Source organism: Erinaceus europaeus, chromosome 8 (assembly GCF_950295315.1).
Source record: "Erinaceus europaeus chromosome 8, mEriEur2.1, whole genome shotgun sequence".
In the NCBI taxonomy this organism is placed as follows: Eukaryota; Metazoa; Chordata; class Mammalia; order Eulipotyphla; family Erinaceidae; genus Erinaceus; species Erinaceus europaeus.
This window is the reverse complement of record NC_080169.1, coordinates 112,929,324-112,951,867: the sequence shown is the minus strand read 5'-3', so window position 1 is coordinate 112,951,867 and position 22,544 is coordinate 112,929,324. Positions and strand designations below refer to the sequence as shown.

Below are 22,544 nucleotides of genomic sequence, written 5' to 3'. Positions count from 1 at the left end.
CACGCACTGTTTCTGCTGCCTTTGCCATCGGAATCTCAGCCCCCCATCTTCCCCCCCCCCATATGTGTTGGCGCTCAGTTGTTGGAGCCACCTCCCCCCCTTTGCATTCCCACCTGCCGACCCACTTATTTTGTTTATTTATTTATTTATTTATTTTGGTATCTGACCTGCTGGCTGTCTAGCCTCAGCTTCTTCTGAAGATCAGCTTCGCTCTTCTCTCTCTCTCTTTTTTTTGAAGCTCTCTGCAACATCTTACTCCCCCCCCCCTCCCCATCTTGCCATCTAAGATCTCTGCCCAACCCTGCTGGCCGCTTTCTAGCCACTACTTTTCTGAATCCTGAAAGCTGTCAAGATCCCATCAGGTTCCACTAGCATTTCTGGTGTGTTTGGGGGGGGCCAGTCCCCCACTGTGCGGCTGCATCTCGCCCATTTGTAAAGTTCAGATCTGATTCTTGTCTGTTGTCCTTTTTATCCCAGACCCCCCCCTTTTTTTTTCCTCAAGTGCTGGCTTCTCTCAGCTTTTTTTTTTTTTTGCATCATCCAGTCCCTTATCTTGTCATGCTACTTTATTTACATGCCACTTTTATTATGTAAATTTCGTTATATTTACACTATTATACTTGATACAAATAGTGAGATACAGTCTAATTGTGCTTTGCAGCTATTGATTAGATAACACGACTCATTCTGTTGACTTTGTTCAAAGTTCTCTTGCCTGCGACTTGCATTTTGTTTCCCAGTCCTCGTAATGCTTCATTCTTCCTTCTCTTTATGCAGCTCTTTTTCCTCCTGCTTAGTCTTTACTTTGGAAATTCGTTCTCTGTTCACAGTAACATTTGATTTTCGCCGTCGACTCCCAAGATGTACCTCGGTACTATCTATCGTTTGATCTTGTGTTCTTATATTTCTTCTTAGCAAAATCACACCACCTTTTTCACTTTCTTTGCGTTTCTGCTCAGGTCATTTTCCCCCAACTGTTGTTTTCTCCAACTTCATAGATTCTCACAGTGGAGCTCTTCCCTTCTTCCTGCTTGCTTCTGTTTTTTCTTGTCCCCACTTACCTACCATTCATTCTGCCTTGTTTTCTGTTTTTTTGGTACTTGCTGAAGCTTCCTCTTTTCTTCCCCACATCTCCACGTTTCTTCATATTTATAAACAGCTTTGTCCCGTTGACATGGAAATTTATTTTTAGGATACATTGTTTTTAGTGGGTAAATACTAGAGGTCACATCTGCTTCCCCCCTCCCCCCCAGAATCGGATATGCCTTTGTCTTACCAGGCACAGGTGCCTCTGGGTTTGCTGCACTCTGTAGTGCATGTTGAGTTGTATAGTTGTTTGAAGACTGTTTCAGAGTGCAAAGGGATAAATTAATAGGTATGGATTATAAAACTGTAATTGTCTCTAACATTGAGAACGTTGTTTTAGAGTTGTTTGGACAATTGCAAAGATATAGAAACTGCTTTTATTAAGTCTATTATCTTATCCGAAAGTTGAAAGAGCCAGTTTGAGCTCTATTCTCTGAAGGTTCTGATTCAGTAGGTGGGAGCAAGGGCCATGAGTTTCCATATTTGGCAAGCTTCCTGGGCAGTTTTCCTATATCAGTGCTTGAGGAACCTCTAGGCGAGGTGAATTTAAGTTGAAATTGCCATAATTGGAAAGCATACTCCAGTCTCCCCAAACTAGAAGGAGTCTCTTAGTTCAAATGAGAAATCTTTCCCACTGCCTCCTACACCTAGGTTTTAATGTTTAGTGGTGAACAGTAGCTTTTTTCACTTGTATTTTCCTACAGTAGTTTGATAATATACCAATAGGAAGGGGAAATAAAAATGAATCTTTTGAATATGGATGCCAATTTTATAATGACAGAATAAACGCCAAGAAATAATTTTACTTTTAACTGATTTTTTATTTTGAGGAGATACTGTTTTGCAAGGCCCAGGAGTGCAGGAAAGTTCCACACTTTCCCAAATATACGCTAGTCTGCCTCACCCATCAGTAGTGAGCATCCTCTCCCTCGAGTCCCCTCCAAGAAATAAATTTGAAGTTTTTAATTGAGGGGTAACTAAAGTGTATTGTGACTTTTTAATTGAACTATTTTCCTTATATTACACTTAAAGAGATTTCACTGCCAAATGCACAGAGAGAAACGAACAGTTGTTCTCACCTGTGATAATGTACTTTACCTTATCTGACAATAAAATGAAAGTTTAAAAAAATAAGTTCCTCAGAGGGAAATTACAGCTGTACTAAGAAAATTCTAGTGACAGAGAACCAAGTGCATTCATTATTGATTTGTTCGAAAGTACAAAAAAAAATCGGTGATCTTGTTGCTAAGTTAACATTTCTATAAACATTTTGTTAATATCAATTTACCGTTTTTATGCTTGCATAACACAGCATGTGAGGTCTTCTAATAATGTTTATAACTCAACAGAGCAAAAAATGAATTTACTCTTCAGTATAATGACCTTTCCCAAATTATTATTATTTTGTTTGTTTGTTTATTTATTTATTTATTTATTTATGAGAAAGATAGGAGGAGAGAAAGAAAGAACCAGACACCACTTTGATACCTGTGCTGCCAGGGATTGAGCTCGTGACCTCCTGCCTGAGAGTCCAGTGCTTTATGCACTGCGCCATCTCCCGGACCACACCAAATTATTTTGTTTAGATTTTTTTCCTTACTGCTTGTATGTAGAATGTAGACTTTAGATTTAGAATGTACAATTTGTATAAATTATGTTGAGAAGAAATTTTTTTGGTTCCATATTTGTAAGTACTACTTTGCAGATGCACAGAATTGATGAATAGTCTGGAAATTAAGAGGAGATTGTTTAGTATTTTTAAAATTTATTTATCCCCTTTTGTTGCCCTTGTTTTATTGTTGTGGTTATTAATGTCATTTTTGGATAGGACAGAGAGAAATGGAGAGAAGAGGGGAAGACAGAGAGGGGGAGAGAAAGATAGACACCTGCAGACCTGCTTCACCACCTGTGAAGTGACACCCCTGCAGGTGGCGAGGGGGCCTCAAACCGGAATCCTTAAGCTGGTCCTTACACTTCGTGCCACGTGGGCTTAACCTGCTGCGCTACCGCCCCACTCCCGATTGTTAAGTATTTATCAAATGAATGTGATTATACTTTTTGGATTAAAAATGTACTTTTGGGGAGTCGGGCGGTAGTACAGTGGGTTAAGCGCATGTGGCGGGAAGCTCAAGGATCTGGGTAAGTATCCCGGTTGGAGCCCCGGGCTCCCCACCTGCAGAAGAGCCGCTTCACAAATGGTGAAGCAGGTCTGCAGGTGTCTGTCTGTCTCTCCCCTCTCTGTCTTTCCCTCCTCTCTCCATTTCTCTCTGTCCTATCCAACAACGACGACATCAATAACTACAACAATAAAACAACAAGGGCAACAAAAGGAAATAAATAAAGATACTAAAAAATGTACTTTTGACCATTTATCTTTCCCTGATATTACTTTATAGTCTGATATGACCGAATGGCATGATAAATACATCTTAAAATATGATACACTAGTGTGTGTACTGTGTTTCTGTGGAAGGCGGCTTCTTACATTTCCATTGGAATTAAAATGGTATTATTTTCTATTTTCAAGCTCTCTGATCACCAACCAGTCTGAGTAAAACTTTGTAGTTATAGCCATGTATTGACTAGGCAGTTTTCCAGGATGAAATCTTCTTTATAATGGGGTCCCCCCATATTAAAACCTATTCATGAAATATTTCCAACCAGATTGCACTGGGTCTTACTCCTAAAAAGTGGTAATTCCTCTTAGATTTACACTTAAACATTTCTGGCTCCTCTATTAATGCTTGTCTAAGTTAAGCACATCTGAAGCTAGGCAAAACTATGGAATAGCCGTTAGTTTTTTTATATTACTAGTGTTCTCTTTCTTTAGTCTCGCTCCCCACTTAATGAATTTCCTCCTTTAAATACCCTTTCATCATCTTTATTTTTTAAAAAATATTTATTTTCCCTTTTGCTGCCTTGTTGTGGTTATTGATGTAACTATCTTCCCCTCCTCTCTCCATTTCTCTCTGTCCTATCCAACAATGACGACAGCAGTAATAATAGCTACAACAAGGGCAACAAAAGGGAATGAATAAATAAATAAATACTTTCTTTAAAAAAAAAAGATTTATCTGCTAAGTCACTTTTATATACTGGTTATCAAAGGACCACTTGTCAGTAAATAAGAAAGGAATGTAGGGCATGGTTGCTTGAATCCCTGAATATAGTAAACCTGAGAGCAAATTTAATTAAATTTGGATGATGAGCCAGAACAGTTCTATTAGGATAGCAGGGTGGAGAAATCTGACTTTTCCATTCACTGCCCCTTGCTTTCCTGATTAGAATCTCTGGGAAGCTGACCCAGTTGTAGCAGCTGGAATCCTATGTTCTCTGAGTGTTGTGGGGAAAGGGAGTGAGCAAGCTACATTTCTTTTTTTCTGTTGTTTTTTACTTTTTATTTATAAAATGGAAACACTGACAAGACCACAGGATAAGAGGGGTACATTTCTACACATTGCCCACCCCCAGAGCTCCATATCTAATTCCCTCCCTTGATAGCTTCCCTATTTTTTATCCCTCTGGGAGTATGGACACAGGGTCATTGTGGGGTGCAGAAGGTGGAATCTGGCTTCTGTAACTGCTTCTCTGCTAAACATGGGCGTTGGCAGGTTGATCTATACTTCCAGCCTGTCTCTCTCTCTCCCTAGTGGGGCAGGGATCTGGGGAAGTGGGACTCCCAGGACACATTGGTGAGGTCGTCTGCCCAGGGAAGTCAGGATGGCAGATCTGAAACCTGGTGGCTGAAGAAGAGTTCAGCTATAATGCAGAACAAATTGTTGACTAATCATGAACCTAAAGGCTGCCTTTTCTAAGGCCTCATGCTTACCACGTTGAAGAATGAGACAAGTTAGTGTTTTCTCTCTTCCTCCAGGTGCTTTCTCCTTTAGAATTCAGCCTTCTGAATTCCTGTCACCCTGCCATGACTGTAGCTGAGTACCTGGTGAACATTTCTGTCAGAATTCCCTTGTTTATGAAATCCATTGTGCTCCTGTGCTTCCTAGATAGCCATATCATTTAAGAATGCTTTTGTGGGGGGGGGGGGGGGTCGGGCGGTGGCGCAGTGGGTTAAGCGCATGTGGCACAAAGCACAGGGACCGGCCTAAGGATCCCGGTTCGAGCCCCCGGCTCCCCACCTGCAGGGGAGTCGCTTCACAGGCGGTGAAGCAGGTCGGCAGGTGTCTGTCTTTCTTTCCCCTTCTCTGTCTTCCCCTCCTCTCTCCATTTCTCTCTGTCCTATCCAGCAACAAATTGTGTCAACAAGGGCAATAATGATAACCACAACGAAGCTACAACAAGGGCAACAAAAGGGGGAAAAAAAAATGGCCTCCAGGAGGATGGATTCATGGTGCAGGCACCGAGCCCAGCAATAACCCTGGAGGAGGTAAAAAAAAAAAAAAAAAAGAAAGCTTTTGTGGTCAGTGGCTTTTTACTGGGTTTTGAATTGTTAGTTTGTTTTTGTTTTGTTTTGTTTTACTTATTTCTATTACACCCACATTGATTATCCTGCAGTTATAGAACTCCTAAATTAAAAATGGGTAAGCTTGTCTGGGAGTTTCTCTTTCTATCTTAAGTTAGCCAGTGCTTTCATTGTCATAGTGATGTAGCAAACTTAATGTTAACATAGGAGCCAAAGATATGGTCTCATTTGTTCTGTTCCTTCCTTGCATATTTGGGGAGGCATCAGTCTGCTCTGGGAGGTGGTTTTTATTTTCCAGCTTCTTTTAGCTACCAGCCTAATTGACTATCATACATAATTAGCATGGTAGTCAGAGAAAACTCTTAATACAGCTTCCACCCTAACATTAAGCAATTATTTTTCTCCCCTCTACCTTCTGAGATTATTTTGGTTTCCATGTTTTCTCTAGGGCTTAAAAAAGACTATTATTCTTCTACCTTCCCAAACTAAGATTATGCATATAGAGGGAAACTGATACCCTCTCTGGGCCTTAGGAAGTTCTTGGTGCTGAATATAAAAATTACTTGAATTCAGTTAACTTTATATCTTCCAAAGACTTTGTAACATCAGATGAGGTGTGATTTTCATTCTTGTGATGTAACTGCAGTTGTTGACAGCACTTTGGGGACAAATGTGCCATAGGATGCTGTCTTCTGATTACTCTAGAACTCTGCAAGAACGCGCGCGCGCGCGCACACACACACACACACACACACACACCTTTACCACTGTAAAAAATATCTTAATGTAAACATAGGTGTAGCCATCTTTGTCTGTTTTATATATTTTAAAATCCTCAACTGTAAGAAGTATTATGAGATAGAAAGGAGACAGGAGACCTAGAGAGTGTGCTTGTTTGTACTACTTAGTTCTGGCATAAGGTGTGTGGGATTGAACCTGTAGCCTCTAGGGCAAGAGGCATGCAAAGACTAACAGACTGTACTATCTTCCCAGTGAATCATCTGGGGAGGATTTTTAGAGATTTTATAGCAGTACTTGACATAAGCTACTTACGTATTTAGTGAAAGAATTAGTGAATAAAACCCATATGATGCTCTAATTGTCTGTACTATTTTTTTTTTCCCTCCAGGGTTATCTCTGGGGCTCGGTGCCTGTACTAGGAATCCACTGCTCCTGGAGGCTATTATTCCCATTTTTGTTGCCCTTGTTGTTGTTGTCATTGTTGCTGGATAGGACAGAGAGAAATTGAGAGAGGAGAGGAAGACAGAGAGGGGAGAGAAAGATAAAACAAGACACCTGCAGACCTGCTTCACCACTTGTGAAGCAATCCCCCTGCAGGTGGGGAGCAGGGGGTTCAAACCAGGATCTTTGTGCAGGTGGGTCTTTGCACCCTGTATCCTGTGTGCTTAACCCACTGCACTGCCGCCTGGCCCCGTCTGTACTGTTTTTATGTTAGTCATGCAATTAGTTTGCTACATTGACAACCCATTTGGTTGCAGTAGGCATTGTGAAATACTCTTGAGGATTTCAAGAAAGTTACCTCAAGACTGTTTGAACTCTTCCTATACTGTTAACTACAAAACTTCTCCACTTACCTGTTTTACTTAGTTGGCTTCCTTGAAGGCGTTTTACAGTTGTAAAATTTTCAAAACTATCATGTATGGAACAGGAATTTATGCTGGCACAAATCTTCCCAAATGTAACAATCTGTATAGAAAAGTTCAAAAACTTGTGCCAAAAGCATGGGTCAACAAACTTCTGTAAAAGATCATATGATAAATATTTTAGGCCTTAGGAGCCGAATTACTTCATCACATAGTCTCAGCAATGGCATATTACTGGGAGCTTTTGAGCAAATATGTGTGACTGCATTCCACTATATTTAGATACTGGGTGAGTGCCATAGCATGGGGGGGGGGGCTGATTCAGTGTTGTGCTGTCTCTCTGTCTCTGTCTACTTGAAGTAAAAGGAATGTAATGTCGGCACATGAACTGTGAAATTGCACATTTGTAAGCCCCCAGTACTGAAAAAAATACATATATGTGTGTATGTATATTTAAAGAGAGCTTTAAGTTTGTAGTACTTATTGGATAGAGGCAGAGAGAAATTGAGAGAGGTGGAAGAGAGGGAGAAAGACACCTGCAGCATTGCTTCATCAGCATTGCTTCATCATGCGTGAAACTTCCCCCACAGGTGAGGATGGGACTTGAACCCAGATCTTTGTGCATAGTAGTTCATATACTCTTTTTTTTTTTTTTTCCTCCAGGGTTATTGCTGGGCTCGGTGCCTGTACCATGAATCCACCGCTCCTGGAGGCCATTTTCCCCCCTTTTTGTTGCCCTAGTTGTTGCAGCCTCGTTGCGGTTATTATTGCCATTGTTGACGTTGCTTTGTTGTTGGATAGGACAGAGAGAAATGGAGAGAGTAGGGGAAGACAGAGAGAGGGGGAGAGAAAGATAGACACCTGCAGACCTGCTTCACCGCCCGTGAAGCGACTCCCCTGCAGGTGGGGAGCCGGGGGCTCGCACCGGGATCCTTACGCCGGTCCCTGCGCTTTGCGCCACGTGCGCTTAACCCACTGCGCCACCGCCCGACCCCCTAGTTCATATACTCTTAACAAGCATATCACCACCTGGCCCCAAAGTAATGATTCACACAGTCCTTTTTTAAAAATACGTATTTATTCATATTATTTGATAGGACAGAGAAATTGAGAGGGGAGGAAGGGAGAGGCACCTACCTGCAGCACTGCTTCACCAGGTGTGAAACTTCCCTCTGCAGGTGGGAATTTGAAATTGGGCCCTTACACACGGCAACATGTGTGTTCAACCTGGTGCACCACTGCCATGCCCTGTTTGTTTATTTATTTATGAGGGTGGGAGAGAACTGGAACCCCACTCCGGCACATGCAGCGTTGGGATCTCAAGGTCCTGTCTACCGTAACTTCTTCTCCTGGGCTGCTGACGTATTTTAAAGTACGTACTCTTTATGTTTTCCGCTGGAAGTTTTATAGTTTTAGCTTTTGCATTTTACCTTTTGCATTTTTATATTTATTGTGAGGTAGGGGTTAGGGTTGATTCAGTTTTTTTCCACATGAATGTTTAGTTGTTTCACATTTGAAGAATGTAGCCTTTTCTGTGAACTACCTTGATTGCTTACATTGATACCAAAAACTTTTTTTTTCTCTTTCTCTGTCACTCCTTAGGCCTATGTCACCGTGACATGATTACTGTAACTTTGAAATTAAGTCTTAAGATTAGGTAGAATTAGCTCATAAGGTTTTTTTATTGCTTTTAATTTGATTTTTTTTTACCATCTTTTTAAAAAAAATAGATTCTCAAAAATGTCTTATTCAGATATATTGTAAATCATAATCATATGTACTTAATACGCCCTCATCTTAAATTATTTGGTGTTAAGGTTCATGAAAAGTAGCAGAAAGAGTTGACGGAAGTGCTCACTTGGGTGGTATGTTTACTCTGTCATGAGCACGACCCAGGTTCAAGCTGGACCCCCACCACACTGAGAAAGCTCAGTATTGTGGTGCCTTTCTATCTGAAAGAAAGCCCCCCTGGAGCTGTGAAGGCCCCTTTATAAACAAATGAAAACAAATGGAAACTGACAGGTTAAGAAAACCTGTTTCATCCAAAATAACGTTATAGGAAATGAAGATAGTCTAGTGGATGGCACCAAAGAAGGTCAGTTTTACTTTTGCCCAGTGTTAAGATGAACTGTAGTCAAGATATGTGTGTGTGAGAGGGAGTGTATTTTGAGAGTTACGCTTTAGGAATACAGCGTGCTACTCACAGGTTAAGAACTGCCTTTCATAGTGTTGTTGTTGTCACTGGAGTTTCACTGCTCCAGGGCAACTTTTACTTTTTATTATCTTTACTTGCTTGATAGAGATAGCCAGCTGTTGGGGGCCGATTGATGGTGCACCTGGTTGAGTGCACTTGTTTACAATGTGCAAGGACCCAGGTTCGAGCCCCCAGTAGCCCTACCTGCAGGGGAAAAGCTCTGCAAATAGTGAAGCAGGGCTGCGGGTGTCTCTCTGTCTTCTCCTTCCCTCTTGATTTCTGGCTGCCTCTATCCAATAAATAATAAAATTAAAGAGAGAGAGAGATAGCCAGCTATCAAGAAGGAAGGAGGAGATAGGGAAGAAGAGAAACTTCCCCCCCTGCAGCTGGTGACCAGAGGCTTGAACCCACATCTTTCCGCACTGTAATGTGTGCTGTCAACCAGGTGCACCACCACCCAGCCCCGAGGAAGTAAATATATTAAAATGTTCATTTTTTTTTAAGTCTCTGGAAATGCACTTAGGTGATGAAGCTAGTAGTTTTTAGTACTTTATTCATCTTTATTGGGAGAGTTTTTCCATTGAAGACTGTTGCACTCTGTGATGTTTCAAAAAATTGCAACATAATAATCTTACATTACTTGTAAAATATCTTATTTCCTCTTTTCTTTTTCCCTTACAAGTTATATTTTAAACATCATTAAATTGTGATTATTTTAAAGATATTTTTAATTTAAGCATAAACCTATGGTGGTTGCCAGTTATATTTCTACGTTTTTCTTGGGCACCTGTAGGATCCTTTGTCTTGATTTAAATTAGGTAGTGACAACTTTTTACTGTGTAATGGAGCAGTGGGGGGCTTCTCTATAATAAGTAATATTTTTGGTCATGATTTTTGCTTGAGACTTAAGAATAAATCATGTAAGGGCGTAATGTATATATTTAATTTTTTTTATTTATTAATGAAAGGGATAGAAGAGAGAGAAAGAGAACTAGAGCATTATTCTGGTACATGTGCTGTCAGGGATAGAACTCAGGACCGTATTATTAAGAACTCAGCACTTTACCCACTGCGCCACCTTCAGGACATAATGTATTTATAGAGCATATGTCTCCAGTATCTGACCAGTACAGGGTCATTAGGTCCATTAGGAAGGTAGATACTGTCCAGGCTTTTGTTCATGTTGAAAGGAGTAAACTATTTCAATTTTCTTTGGCTACCTTGCAGAATTTGAAATTGTACTTCCAGGGAGAGGAAAACACAAACATTTTGACAGACTATTTTCAACTGGTGTTCTAAAATTAGCCTCTAAAAAAAAAGTATGGATCTCTTTATTATAGAAGATGCTTTTTTTGTGCTTAAATTGAGAAATACTGTCTTTCACTAAGTATATAACCGTTAAATTAATAGCACTAGACAAATTTCAGATTCTGTTTTTGGAACAGCTTAAATAAAAATTTTAGAATGCTTTGGGTTAGTCACCTTTGAGAACTTTGTAATAGTTTAAATTACAGCTTAGAGTTATTCCTTCATTGATCTAAATTTTCTACATTACAGCATTTCTTTGGCAAAAATAATTTTTTGGAGGGGCTTATGGATATACTATTAATGTTTAAAAAAGTTATTCATGGGAGTCAGGCGGTAGCGCAGCAGGTTAAGTGCATGTAGTGCGAAGCGAAAGGACCCACGTAAGGATTCCAGTTCGAGCCCCCGGCTCCCCACCTGGGGAGTCTCTTCACAGGCGGAGAAGCAGGTCTGCAGGTCTCTTTCTCTCCCCCTCTCTGTCTTCCTCATCTCTCTCCATTTCTCTCTGTCCTATCCAACAATGATGACATCAATAACAATAACAATGATGACATCAATAACAATAACTACAACAACAATAAAAAGGGCAACAAAGGGGAAAATAAATATTAAAAAATTTTTTTAAAAATTAAAAAGTTATTCATGCCAGTAGTAACATTAACAGTTATTAGAACATACCAGTTTTGTATTGTCAACCTGGATCTAATTCATTTTCCTCAGTTTAATCTTTAGTCTAATGCTCTCCCAACTGAGTTATTTCGGCACTCCTGTTTAATCGTATATGTACTTTCCAGTTAAACATTTCTCTAATTTAGAGGGAGGAAGAGCATTTTAAAAAATATTTATTCTCTTTTGTTGCCCTTGTTTTTTTTTATTGTTGTAATTATTATTGTTGTTATTGATGTCGTTGTTGGATAGGACAGAGAAAAATGGAGACAGGAGAGGAAGACAGAGGAGGAGAGAAAGCTAGATACCTGCAGACCTGCTTCACCATCTGTGAAGCGACTCCCCTGTAAGTGGGGAGCCAGAGGCTCGAACTGGGATCCTTGTGCTTTGCACCACGTGTGCTTAACCCGCTGTGCTACTGCTCGACTCTCCATTTCTTTTTCTTGCATCCAGAATTATCGCTGGAACTTGATGCCAACATTATAAATCCACTGATCCTGGTGGACTGTTGGGCTGAGCTTCATTGACGGGAGACAGATGTTGTTTTCGCCGGACTGGCTTCACGGGCGGATAACAGACGACCAGGGACTCATGGCTGAGCTGTAGGCAGTATCTCTTTATTCATGCAGGACGCAGCACAATCTAAGCCGAGCTAAGCTAAACTAACAACTAACTAAAACGAACAATGTTTTTATATATACTTCCCAAGTAAGGTGTGAACAGAGAGGGTGGAGAGAAAAGTGACTGGTGAAAATCAGGGTGTGACAAGGAGAGGATCAGGGTGTGACAAGGAGAGGGGGTGGAGCAGGTGAGAGTGGAGAGTTTTCCCTTTTTATTGGATAGGACAGAGAAATTTGAGAGGGAGGAAAAGATAGACACCTGCAGATCTGTTTCTCTGCTTGTGAAACACCCCCCCCCACAACACCCCCCACCCCTCCACCCCAGGTAAGAAGCTGCAGGCTTGAACCCTTTGCTGGTCCTTGTGCTTGGCTTATGTCCGTTTAACTGGGTGTGCTACTGCCTGGCCTCCAGTAAAGAGCAGTTATTCATTTTTTTTTCTTTTTTAATGTGGTACCAGGGAATGAGCTCAATGCCTTGTTCATGTTCAGTGCCTCTGAGAGACTGCTCGGCTCTAATTTTCTATTTTTTATTTTTGAGCAAGGAAAGAGACAATCACAAAGAGAAGAGAGATACCACAGCATCATTCCACCACCCATGGAGCACCCTTAGAGCCATTCATGGTGTGCCAGGGCTTCAACCCAGGGCCTTATACTTGCTAAGGCAAATACCTGTGAGCAACCTTCTGCCCCTGGTTTATAAGTCTTAAGTTGGTATGATGATTTTTTTCATTTGTTTTTCTATGATGGAAATCAAACTTAGGGCTCCGTACATGGGAGACATGCATTCCACCACTGAGCTACATCCCCAACTCCTGGCATGCTTGCTTTTAAAGAATTTTTGCTTAGCGTAATTTCTGGTAGTTCTGTATGAAGATAGTTCCTGTGAGTACCAGACAATAAATTGCCTTTTAAAAACTATAAAACAGTAGTTGAAGTGCCTTGTTAATTATTCTAAATAACTCAGAGTTGCTTTTTTTATACATTATGTTACTATATTTCTGGGGGAATAGTGTTTGGGTAGTGTTTCAGATCTTACAGTCCTTAACTTTTCTGTGCTACAACTACTAAAAAACGTGTTCACTCCCCAGAGCTGGGTGGTGGCTCATCTGGTAGAGTGCACACATTCTCGTGCACAAGGAGTGCTCAAACCTCGGGTCCCCACTTGCAGGGAGGAAGCTTCATGAGCTGTGCAACCATGCTCTCCACCTTCCCTCTCCATTTCTCTGCCTCTATCCAAAACAAGTAATTTAAGAAGTGTTCATCTCCTCTTAGTTTTTTTTACACACAGGCCTTATTGTATTAACAGTAAATCATGCAATCTCAAGTGAGTTTCATTAAGTATGAATATTTACTGTAATCTTTTCATAAACCCAATGCAGATGAATTTCTCTTTCTACTGTTGAGTTTGACACTGAAGTTTTTATGTGTTTATGGCAAGTGTTTAGTTTTTGGTCATCATGCTTAACTCTTTGGGAAGAATTGAATAGAACTGTGTAATAGTCATATGCTGCATGCTTTTCTCTTTTTACTATCCCCTCCCACAAATAAGTTGTGGTTTATTTTATGTTGATATTTATTTCTGTTTGCTGACTTTCAGGACAAAGAGAAATATGTTAAAAGACTTTGAGGGGCCATACACGACTTGACCCCTGGCACCACATGGAAGCATCCCATATAGGGGAAGCTTTAGGAGCAGTGGAACCATGCTGTGGTATTTCTACTTTTTATGTGTCTCTCCGAGACCGGAAGAGGTGCTGTGGCCTTCCTATATGGTACCAGAGCTAGGACCCAGGCAGCATGCATGGTGAGACCTGCACCCTGCCAAATGAGCTATTTTCTGAGTCCCTTGGCCCATTTGTTGTTGTTGTTGTCATTGGGACTTCACTGCTCTGAGCCAGATTTTTCAGATATGAGTGAGACAGAGAAAGGAAGGTTACAACACCCAACCATCCCCTGGTGAATGGGGGACCCAACTCAGACCTGAGCTGCACACGGGGCAAAGCACAGGCACCATCCAGGTGAGCTATCTTGTAGGCCCTTTGCCCAATTTTTATGTCTCACATACACTTTGTGACCTTTCTCCCATTCACAATTGTCTCTCCCCCCCCCCCTTTGCCACCAAAGTAATTGCTGGGGGTGGGGGATTGGTGCTTACATGACTACCACTCCCAGCGACTTTTTTTTCTTCCTTTAGATAAAAGATAAGAGACAGAAGAAGAAGAGACATCACAGCACTACTCCACTGCTCACGAAGTCCCCTCCCCCAACCTCTGCAGGCACTACCATGTGATATTCTGGTCTACCCAGTGAGCCACCTGCCATTCCCTCCAATCCCCAAGTTCCCATTGACATGTTTAAAGTGGAAGCTATGGCACACTGTTTGCTTTTAACATTATCCAAAAACTATTGTTTTTGTTGGCAACTTTCGTATTGAGTCATTTTTTTAAATTGTCACCAGGGTTATCACTAGAGCTCAGTGCTTGCATAACAAAATCCATCATACCTGGCATCCATTATTTCCTATCCCCCCTTTTTTATTAGATAGGTCAAAGAAAAATTGAGAGGGGAGATAGGGAGAAAGACACCTGTAGACCTGCTTCACTGCTTGTGAAGCCCCTCTCCCCCACATGTGGGGTTCGAACCTGAGTTCTTATATATAGTAACCAAGTGTCCTGGTATTATTATTTTATGTACCAGGAGGTGGCACAGAGGGTATTATCATTTCATAGGACATTAGGTATTATTGTATTCAATAAATATTTGAGTGCATACTGTATCTGATAGTAATTTAAATAGCTTAGAGGTACATTTGGAAACAAGACAAAGGTCTCTACCCTTATTTAGCTTACCTTCTGTTGGAGGGGTATGTGCCTGTTTTGGATATAGTGGGAGACAGACACAAGAATGAAAGTTATGTAGTGCATTTGAAGGTGATAAGCACTGTGGAAAAGTGAAAGTACATTTTAGATGTACTTTGCAGTTTAAAATAGCGATATTAGGTTAAGACCTTTGTTGAAAAGAGTGGCATTTGAACAGAGATTTTAGGAAGTGAGGGCAAAACTTTTTGGGTAGAAGTTGAGTCAAGAAAAACCTTTTCTGGTTCAGGAAAGCACAAGGAGGCCAGAGTTGTTGGGTTGTCTTGATGACATGGTAGGAAGTGAGATCTAAGAGGTATTGGGATAGGACTGGGAGCATGACTTAACACCATTTAATGAAGTGGAAAGCTGTATAATGTAGGAGCAGCCTAGACTTGATCGGACTTAAACTTTTTTTTAAATTTATTTATTTTCCCTTTTGTTGCCCTTTTTTTTTATTGTTGTGGTTATTATTGATGTCGTTGTTGTTGGATAGGACAGAGAGAAGTGGAGAGTGGAGGGGAAGACGGGAGAAAGATAGACACTTGCAGACCTGCTTCACTGCCTGTGAAGTGACTCCCCTGCAGGTGGGGATCCGGGGCTCAAACCGGGATCCATGCACCGGTCCTTGCGCTTTGCACCATGTGTGTTTAACCCACTGCACTACCGCCCAACTCCACGGACTTAAACTTTAACAGAAATGCTCTGTTGGTTATATAGAGAGTAGGCTGTAAGGGGGGAAGGGGAGAAGAAGCAGGGGAACCAGTGAGGAAGTTGTAGGCAGTCACCCAGACCAGAATGGTAGAGAGGTATTAGAAACTAATCAGATTTTTTTTTTTTTTTTTTGGATTTTGAAAGTTGAGCCAACATGTTTGATGATGGAATTTGTTAATTGGCTTTGAGCATTTAAAAAAAAGATATGTTATAGGAGAACTGGGGGCCACAAAATTAATGATTTAGTTGGGGGGGTCTAGCACAATAGCTCACTTGGATAGTGACATGCTTTGCCATGAGTATGACACTGAAGGAAGTTTTGGTACTATGCTCTTTTCCTCTCTATCTCTTTATCTGTCTATCTGAAAAAGTCGTCGTGGAATCGTGAAGCTCTAGCAATGACAAAAAAGAAAAAAATTTAGTTTGGGTCATGTTACATTTGAGATACCCACCAGGTAGGTAAGAGTTTGGTACCCCACTGGCTATGTTAGTCTGGGGTTTGAAAGTTAAATGCAATAAGAAAAATAGTACACAGTGTTCACGTCTCATTTTCTTCTGAGGATTCAGTTAGACATTCTCCCCTATGTGGTCATCTGATCAAGGTCTACTAATAGACTATTGGCACAAGTGATATGCACCAATTCCAGGTCTGGACCAGCAGGCATACATCATCCTATTTTTCACCTTCTGGTTTACAGAGACAAAGGTGGTCCTCATGGTGAGTTGAAGGCTAAATTCCTGGATGCTACCTGGATAAGGATCACCTTGCTAACCTGTTCGACAGCCTAGTACTCTTAGATGAGTCAGAAATTAGCTTATATTGCATTTGAGTTCTTATATCTTTGGGGTGTGTTTGATATAGCAATTAGTCAGTCCTAGATTTGGGCATCTAGATTATATTTTAAAATGTGAGATTGATGTGGTTATCACGGGACTAGGTGTAGATAGGAAAGAAATCCAAGGTTGAAGAGAGGAGTCGTGAAAGAAAAAACAGTGAGGTTGGAAATCAGGTGAAGAACATTCATTAATGGATCAGTTGTGCTGTTAACTAATGAGAATAATTTGCAAACACATACAGAGCTCTGGTCTACTAGGGAAAAATAGATGTCTACATGCTGGGGGTATGGATCGACCTGTCAGTGTCCATGTTCAGTGGAGAAGCAATTACAGAAGACAGAACTACAACCTTCTGCACCCCCAAAACAACCTTGATTTCATACTCCCAGTGGGGTAGAAGTGATAAGATGAAGATAAGAGGACTCTGAACTCCCGACTCCATCAGCACCCAGAGAGAGAGAAGGAGAAGGAGAGGGACATATGGAGGCAGTTATGTTGTCATGAGTGGGTTGGAGAAGAGAGGATTGAATCAGGAGAAAAAGGGGGCAATTGTATATAAATGTGGACAGATAGTTGTAGAGATGATGGTTGGCCCATGTCTCTTATAACCTTAGGGGAACTGTGCTGGATTGCAGTGGGGACACTGAAGATCCAGAACACTGGTGGTGGGAATGGTGTGGATCTAAACCCCTGTTGACATGTAATTTTGTAAAATAAAAAATAAATTAAAAAATAATTTTCAGGCTAGGAATTTATCACTGGGATTAACAAAGTGGAATTATTGGAGATCTAGACAATAATTTATGATGAAGTGCTAAGGAAGATACTCTGAAGTATTGACAGTAAATAGAGAGGGAAATAAGATAGTGGGGAATTTTTGTAAAGGAGGAAAGAGGAATGGTGAGAGCTAATAAGGAAGGGAGACCAAATAATTTTTTAGTAATGAGAATGGTGCAGAGAGCCATTAGGTAGGATTGGGCCATTAGAGAGTAAAACAGAATCAGGAGGGAGTGAGAGAGAATTGCTGGAACGTATGTTCTGAAGAGGCAAGTGGGAGAGAAATGTACAAGTAGGAAGAACTGACTCTCTGAGGGTACATGGACACTCCATGAGTAGGTGGTAAGATAGATTGTGTTGATGTAAAATAGCTAGGTAGATGTGTGGGGAGTCGACCTAGTTTACCTTTTCACTGAGTTTATTTTTTCACTTAGCTAGACTCAAGGAGCCTTGGGGATATGGTGTTTTAAGAATAGAATTGAAAGTTTTGATCAGGAGCATGTGAATCGAAGAGGCCGTATGGTAAACGTCCGCAAGACACGATTTGGCGTAGATGGCTCGGCCGTGTTTAGGATGGAGATTATAGCATATTAAATCGAATCCACTGATGGTGAATCGAGCAGCTTCATCGACTGCTATATGTGTTTCTTGTAGGCAGATAACATCTGCCTGATGCTGTATCGCCAATTGACCAATAAGAACGCGTTTGGCAAAAGACAGCCCCTCAACATTAAGTTGGAGGACTCGAAGAGCAGGACCAACAGCTTGAAAGCTGTCAGGAGCTGCTTGTTGCTGGCTTTGAAAGTGACTGGGATCCATGTGGATTCAGTCGGCTAGGAAGGATGGTCAGTTTCCCCAATGAATGGGTACTCACGAGATGCACCACGGGAAGGTCGATCCAATGCATCCTTCTCCGTGTGTTACAAACTCCTTGAGAAGCTGCTTCTGTCATGTATTTCTCATCTTACAGAGATATTCCTATCACCTGCCCAAGCTGGTTTCCGCCCAGGAAGATCTACCTGCGAACAAGCCCTGGCCCTCTCAACTTACATTGAAAATGGATTCCAGAAGAATTTAAAGACGGGTGCTGTCTTTGTTGATCTCACAGCAGCCTATGACACGGTCTGGCACTGTGGTCTCCTACTCAAGATCTCAAGATGCCTGCCTCCATGGGTGGCCAACACTATATCGTTTCTTCTCCAAAACAGAAGATTCCGGGTGCATCTAGGTGACAGGTCTAGCAGATGGAGACTTGTCTCAAGTGGCCTCCCCCAGGGCTCTATTCTGGCTCCTACGCTATTTAATATTTACATCAATGACCTCCCAGAAACTTCTTCAAGGAAGTTCATCTACGCCGATGACATCTGCTGTGCAACTCAGGCATCCCAAGTTCGACATCCTCGAGGAAACACTCAAGAAAGACATGTCTCTGATATCTGATTACTGTGAAAAATGGTGACTAATCCCTAGCACTGCAAAAACAGTATCATCTGTTTTCCATCTACACCATGCCTCGGCCTCGCGTGAGCTTAATGTGCAGCTTGGCGATACGAGAATCCGGCATGAAGCCCAGACAGTCTATCTTGGCGTTACTCTCGATCGCACTCTGTCATTTCACAAACATCTCATAAAAACTGCAGCAAAGGTGGACGCGAGGAATAACATCATTGCAAGACTGGCCAGCTCCTCATGGGGTGCAAGCGCTTCCACACTACGATCATCATCTCTAGCATTATGCTATTCCACTGCAGAATACTGTGCCCCAGTATGGTTCCGTAGCCCCCATGTCCACTTGGTCGATTCCAAATTATATTCCTCCATGAGGATAATTTCTGGAACCATCCGTTCCACCCCGGTTCCATGGCTGCCAGTTCTTAGCAACATCGCCCCGCCAGATATTCGTCGGGATGTGGCATCATCTAAGTTCATTTCCCACGTCTACGCTCGACCGGACCTGCCAATATACGCGGATATCTTCGCCCACCCTGTCCAACGCTTGACGTCTCGTCACCCAATCTGGTCCCCTATGCCTACACTGAACTTCTCTGTTCCAGACTCTTGGAAACAGAGTTGGCATTCAGCTGAGGTAAAGAACAAACACCTCATCACAGACCCCTGCGAGCGTCCACCCGGCTTTGACCTAGCACGTTATGATTGGGCCCTCCTCAATCGCTATTGAACAGGCCATGGCCGGTGCGCCGCTATGTTCCATCGCTGGGGAGCCAGAGACGACCCGAACTGCCCCTGCGGCTCCAGACAGACTATGACCCACATAGTCAACGACTGCCACCTCTCCAGATTCAAAGGAGGTCTCGAAACTTTACATCAGGCTCAACCTGATGCTGTTGACTGGCTATGGAAGAAGGGCAAACGCTAGAAGAAGAAGGAGCATGTGAAAATGAGTGAATTACCAAATTAGTAATGTCAGTAGGCAGTTTATTATTGTTAATAATTGCCTCCAGGGTTATCACTGGGACTTGTGCCAGCACTATGAATACACTGCTTCTGGTGTCCATTTTTTACCTTTTTAAAACTTTTTTATTTAGTAGGACAAATTGAGGAGGAAAGGAAGGAGAGAAGGAGAGAGATCTGACAGGACACCAGCATTACCTTTACCCCTTGACAATCTTTAGAAGAAACACTGTACAATTGACCAAGAGATATACTGGCAATAATTATTGTCCCTATGATAACCTTTATTAGAATCACCAAACAAGTAAATGTAAACACACACACACACACACACACACATACACAACGAGGGGCTGGGGGCGGTAGCACAGCAGGTTAAGTGCATATGGCGCAAAGCTCAAGGACTGGCATAAGGATCCCAGTTCGAACCCCCAGCTCCCACCTGAAGGGGGGATCACTTCACAAGCGGTGAAGCAGGTCTGCAGGTGTCTGTCTTTCTCTCCTCTCTGTCTTCCCCTCCTCTCAATTTCTCTCTGTCCTATGAAACAACAACAACAGCTATAACAACAACAACTACAGCAAGGGCAACAAAATGGGAGAAAGTAGCTTCCTGGAGCAGTGGAGTTGTGGTACAAGCACCAAGCCCCAGCAATAACGCTGTAGACAAACAAACAAACAAGGTTAATTTAGACCCCACTAAAATCCTAGGTCTATTTCTTCCCTTACTTGAGGCCAGATCCTGTAAACCTAATGCCAGTTTGGATACAACAAATGACGCTCAGTGCTTTAGCAAGTGAGATACAGTCTAAGCTCGCCTGACAAAGAAGGGACTGCAAATAGTGGAAAAGGGCGGGAGACTGGCTCAGTTATGATGGCTGTTTTGGCCAATATCAGGCCACCTCATCACCTGGGGCCCTAGACAGGGAGTCTTTGGATTTCCCTGGCGGTACTATGGGCCTAGACCTCTAAAAGATCCTCTTTGTACCATCACTGCTCACTTCTATCAGGATGTCATCACAAGCCCTCCTGTGGGCCTCTCCAGTATGTCTTAAGTTTTGGTGCAGGTCCTCAGATCAGAATGTAACTTGCCAAGGCAGTTTAATAGTTGCTATGAGTCATTCTCATTTTGACTCACAAACATGAAATTACTGGAAAATAGAACATGGATTATTACTTTTCCATAAAATATCTGCCATTATCCTTCCATGAATTTAAGCTAAATTTAGAGAGGTCTAGATACTAGTTGTCTTTCCTTAAAGAAAAAATTCTGAAGGAGGGCAACGTAGAGGAATAGAGTAGACCTGTATATTTCTCCTCCTGACATTAGCAAAGCCACAGCAATACATGGGAAAGCACACACAGAAAGAGGCTTGCCACAGCAAGAGACAAAAAGCTCAGCATCTAAGTGGTAGGATACAGAAGACTCCCTCTCCCAAGAAGATGAAAGCCCCTCCACCTGACAGCAAGTCTAATGGAGGAGACCTATAGGGTCCTTCCTTTCTCCCTCCCCTCATACCCCCCAGCCCACACCCCTCACACAGTATGCTTTCATCACCCTGGGATGCTTCTTCATTTGCACACAGAGACCACAACATTGGGGCCATGTGATACCGGGGCTCTGATCTGGGCCATGTGCATAGCAAAGTATGCACCCTACCCAGTGAGCTATCTCTCCAGCCCCCAAGTCTTCCCTTTGTTGTTGTTAATAGGGATACACTGGGCCATGGTGCCTACATGATATCTACATGATATCTCCATAGAATTCCCCCCCTTCCCCTCCTTTTTTGGATAGAGACAGAGAGGTGGGGGGGAAGTTAAGAGAGGAAGGGAAAGACACCTGTAGCACACCTTCACGGCTTGTCAAGCTCTGCCCACTGCAGGTGGAGACGGGTGAACCCAGGTCCTTGTATATGGTTATGTGTGTGCTCAGTCAGGTGCACTACTGCCCAGCCCCTAAGTCTTCTGTTTTTTTTTTTTTTTTTTTGCCTCGAGGGTTATTGGTGAGGCTCGGTGCCTGAATTATGAATCCACGGCTCCTGGAGGCCATTTATCCATTTTGTTGCCATTGTTGTCGCTATTGTCATTTTTTTTGTTATTGCTGTCATTGTTGTTGGATAGGACAGAGAGAAATCGAGGGGAGGGAGGCAGATAGACACCTGCAGACCTGTGTCACCGCTTGTGAAGCAACCCCCTGCAGGTGGGGAGCTGGGGGCTTGAACCAGGATCCTTGAGCCGGTTCTTGCACTTTAACCCGCTGCGCTACCGCCTGGCCCCCTAAGTCTTCCGTTTTTAACCACAGCTTTCTAACACAACGTGTTTTTAGAATTGCATTGATTTATACAATACTAAATCTGCAGTCCAGTGAAACTAGGACTGGGTGGTTTGTTTGTTTTTTGCCTCTAGTACTGAGAAGCCGAGGACTGTTATAAGGTTACCTCAGGGACTTCTTGGTCTCTAGGCTCAGGCTATGGCGCTGGCTCGAGTGAGAGGGGAGGTAAGTTTTGCTTTAACTGCAGTAGTTACTCTTCATAAGTTGATATGTTGCAGTCATGCTTAAGATTGCATTTGGAGGGCGAGCAGAGGCTTTTTTTTTTTTTTTTTGAGCAAAGGCTTCTAACAGATAACACTCTTAATTAGGGAGAAGGCACACACATGGCCGTGTGTGATTTTTTTTTTTTTTTTTGGCCGTGTGTGATTAAGTGCAGTGGTGTATGATGGAGAACAGTAAATGTGAGAGTTGAGGCGTCGAAGGTTATGAAAGGCTAATGAGTTCCTAATGGAAGTTAGTGTTTAACCAAGAAGGTACAAAGAAAGAAAATGGAGTTAATGTGTAGTGGGGATAGAATTTGCAAAGAACTGGCATAGGAAATATGCATAGTAGCTTTATCTAGGAACAAAATAACCTAGAAGTAAAATTTGGCTAAACCAAATGGGACTGGGTCATGAAAAATAGTGATAGATTGAAAAGAATTTGAACTTAAATTGCATTCTGTGGGGTGAAGTTAAAATAAAAATAGATGAAAGCAGTGTTTCATATTGAATTGGTAAGGGACT

The 22,544-nt window shown here is 42.1% G+C and overlaps 1 protein-coding gene across 4 annotated transcripts in view; it reads left to right on the top strand.

The window, feature by feature from the left end:
• Positions 1-22,544, top strand: part of BRAF (B-Raf proto-oncogene, serine/threonine kinase) — a 142,278-nt gene that overhangs the window by 966 nt on the left and 118,768 nt on the right. The window lies entirely within an intron of this gene.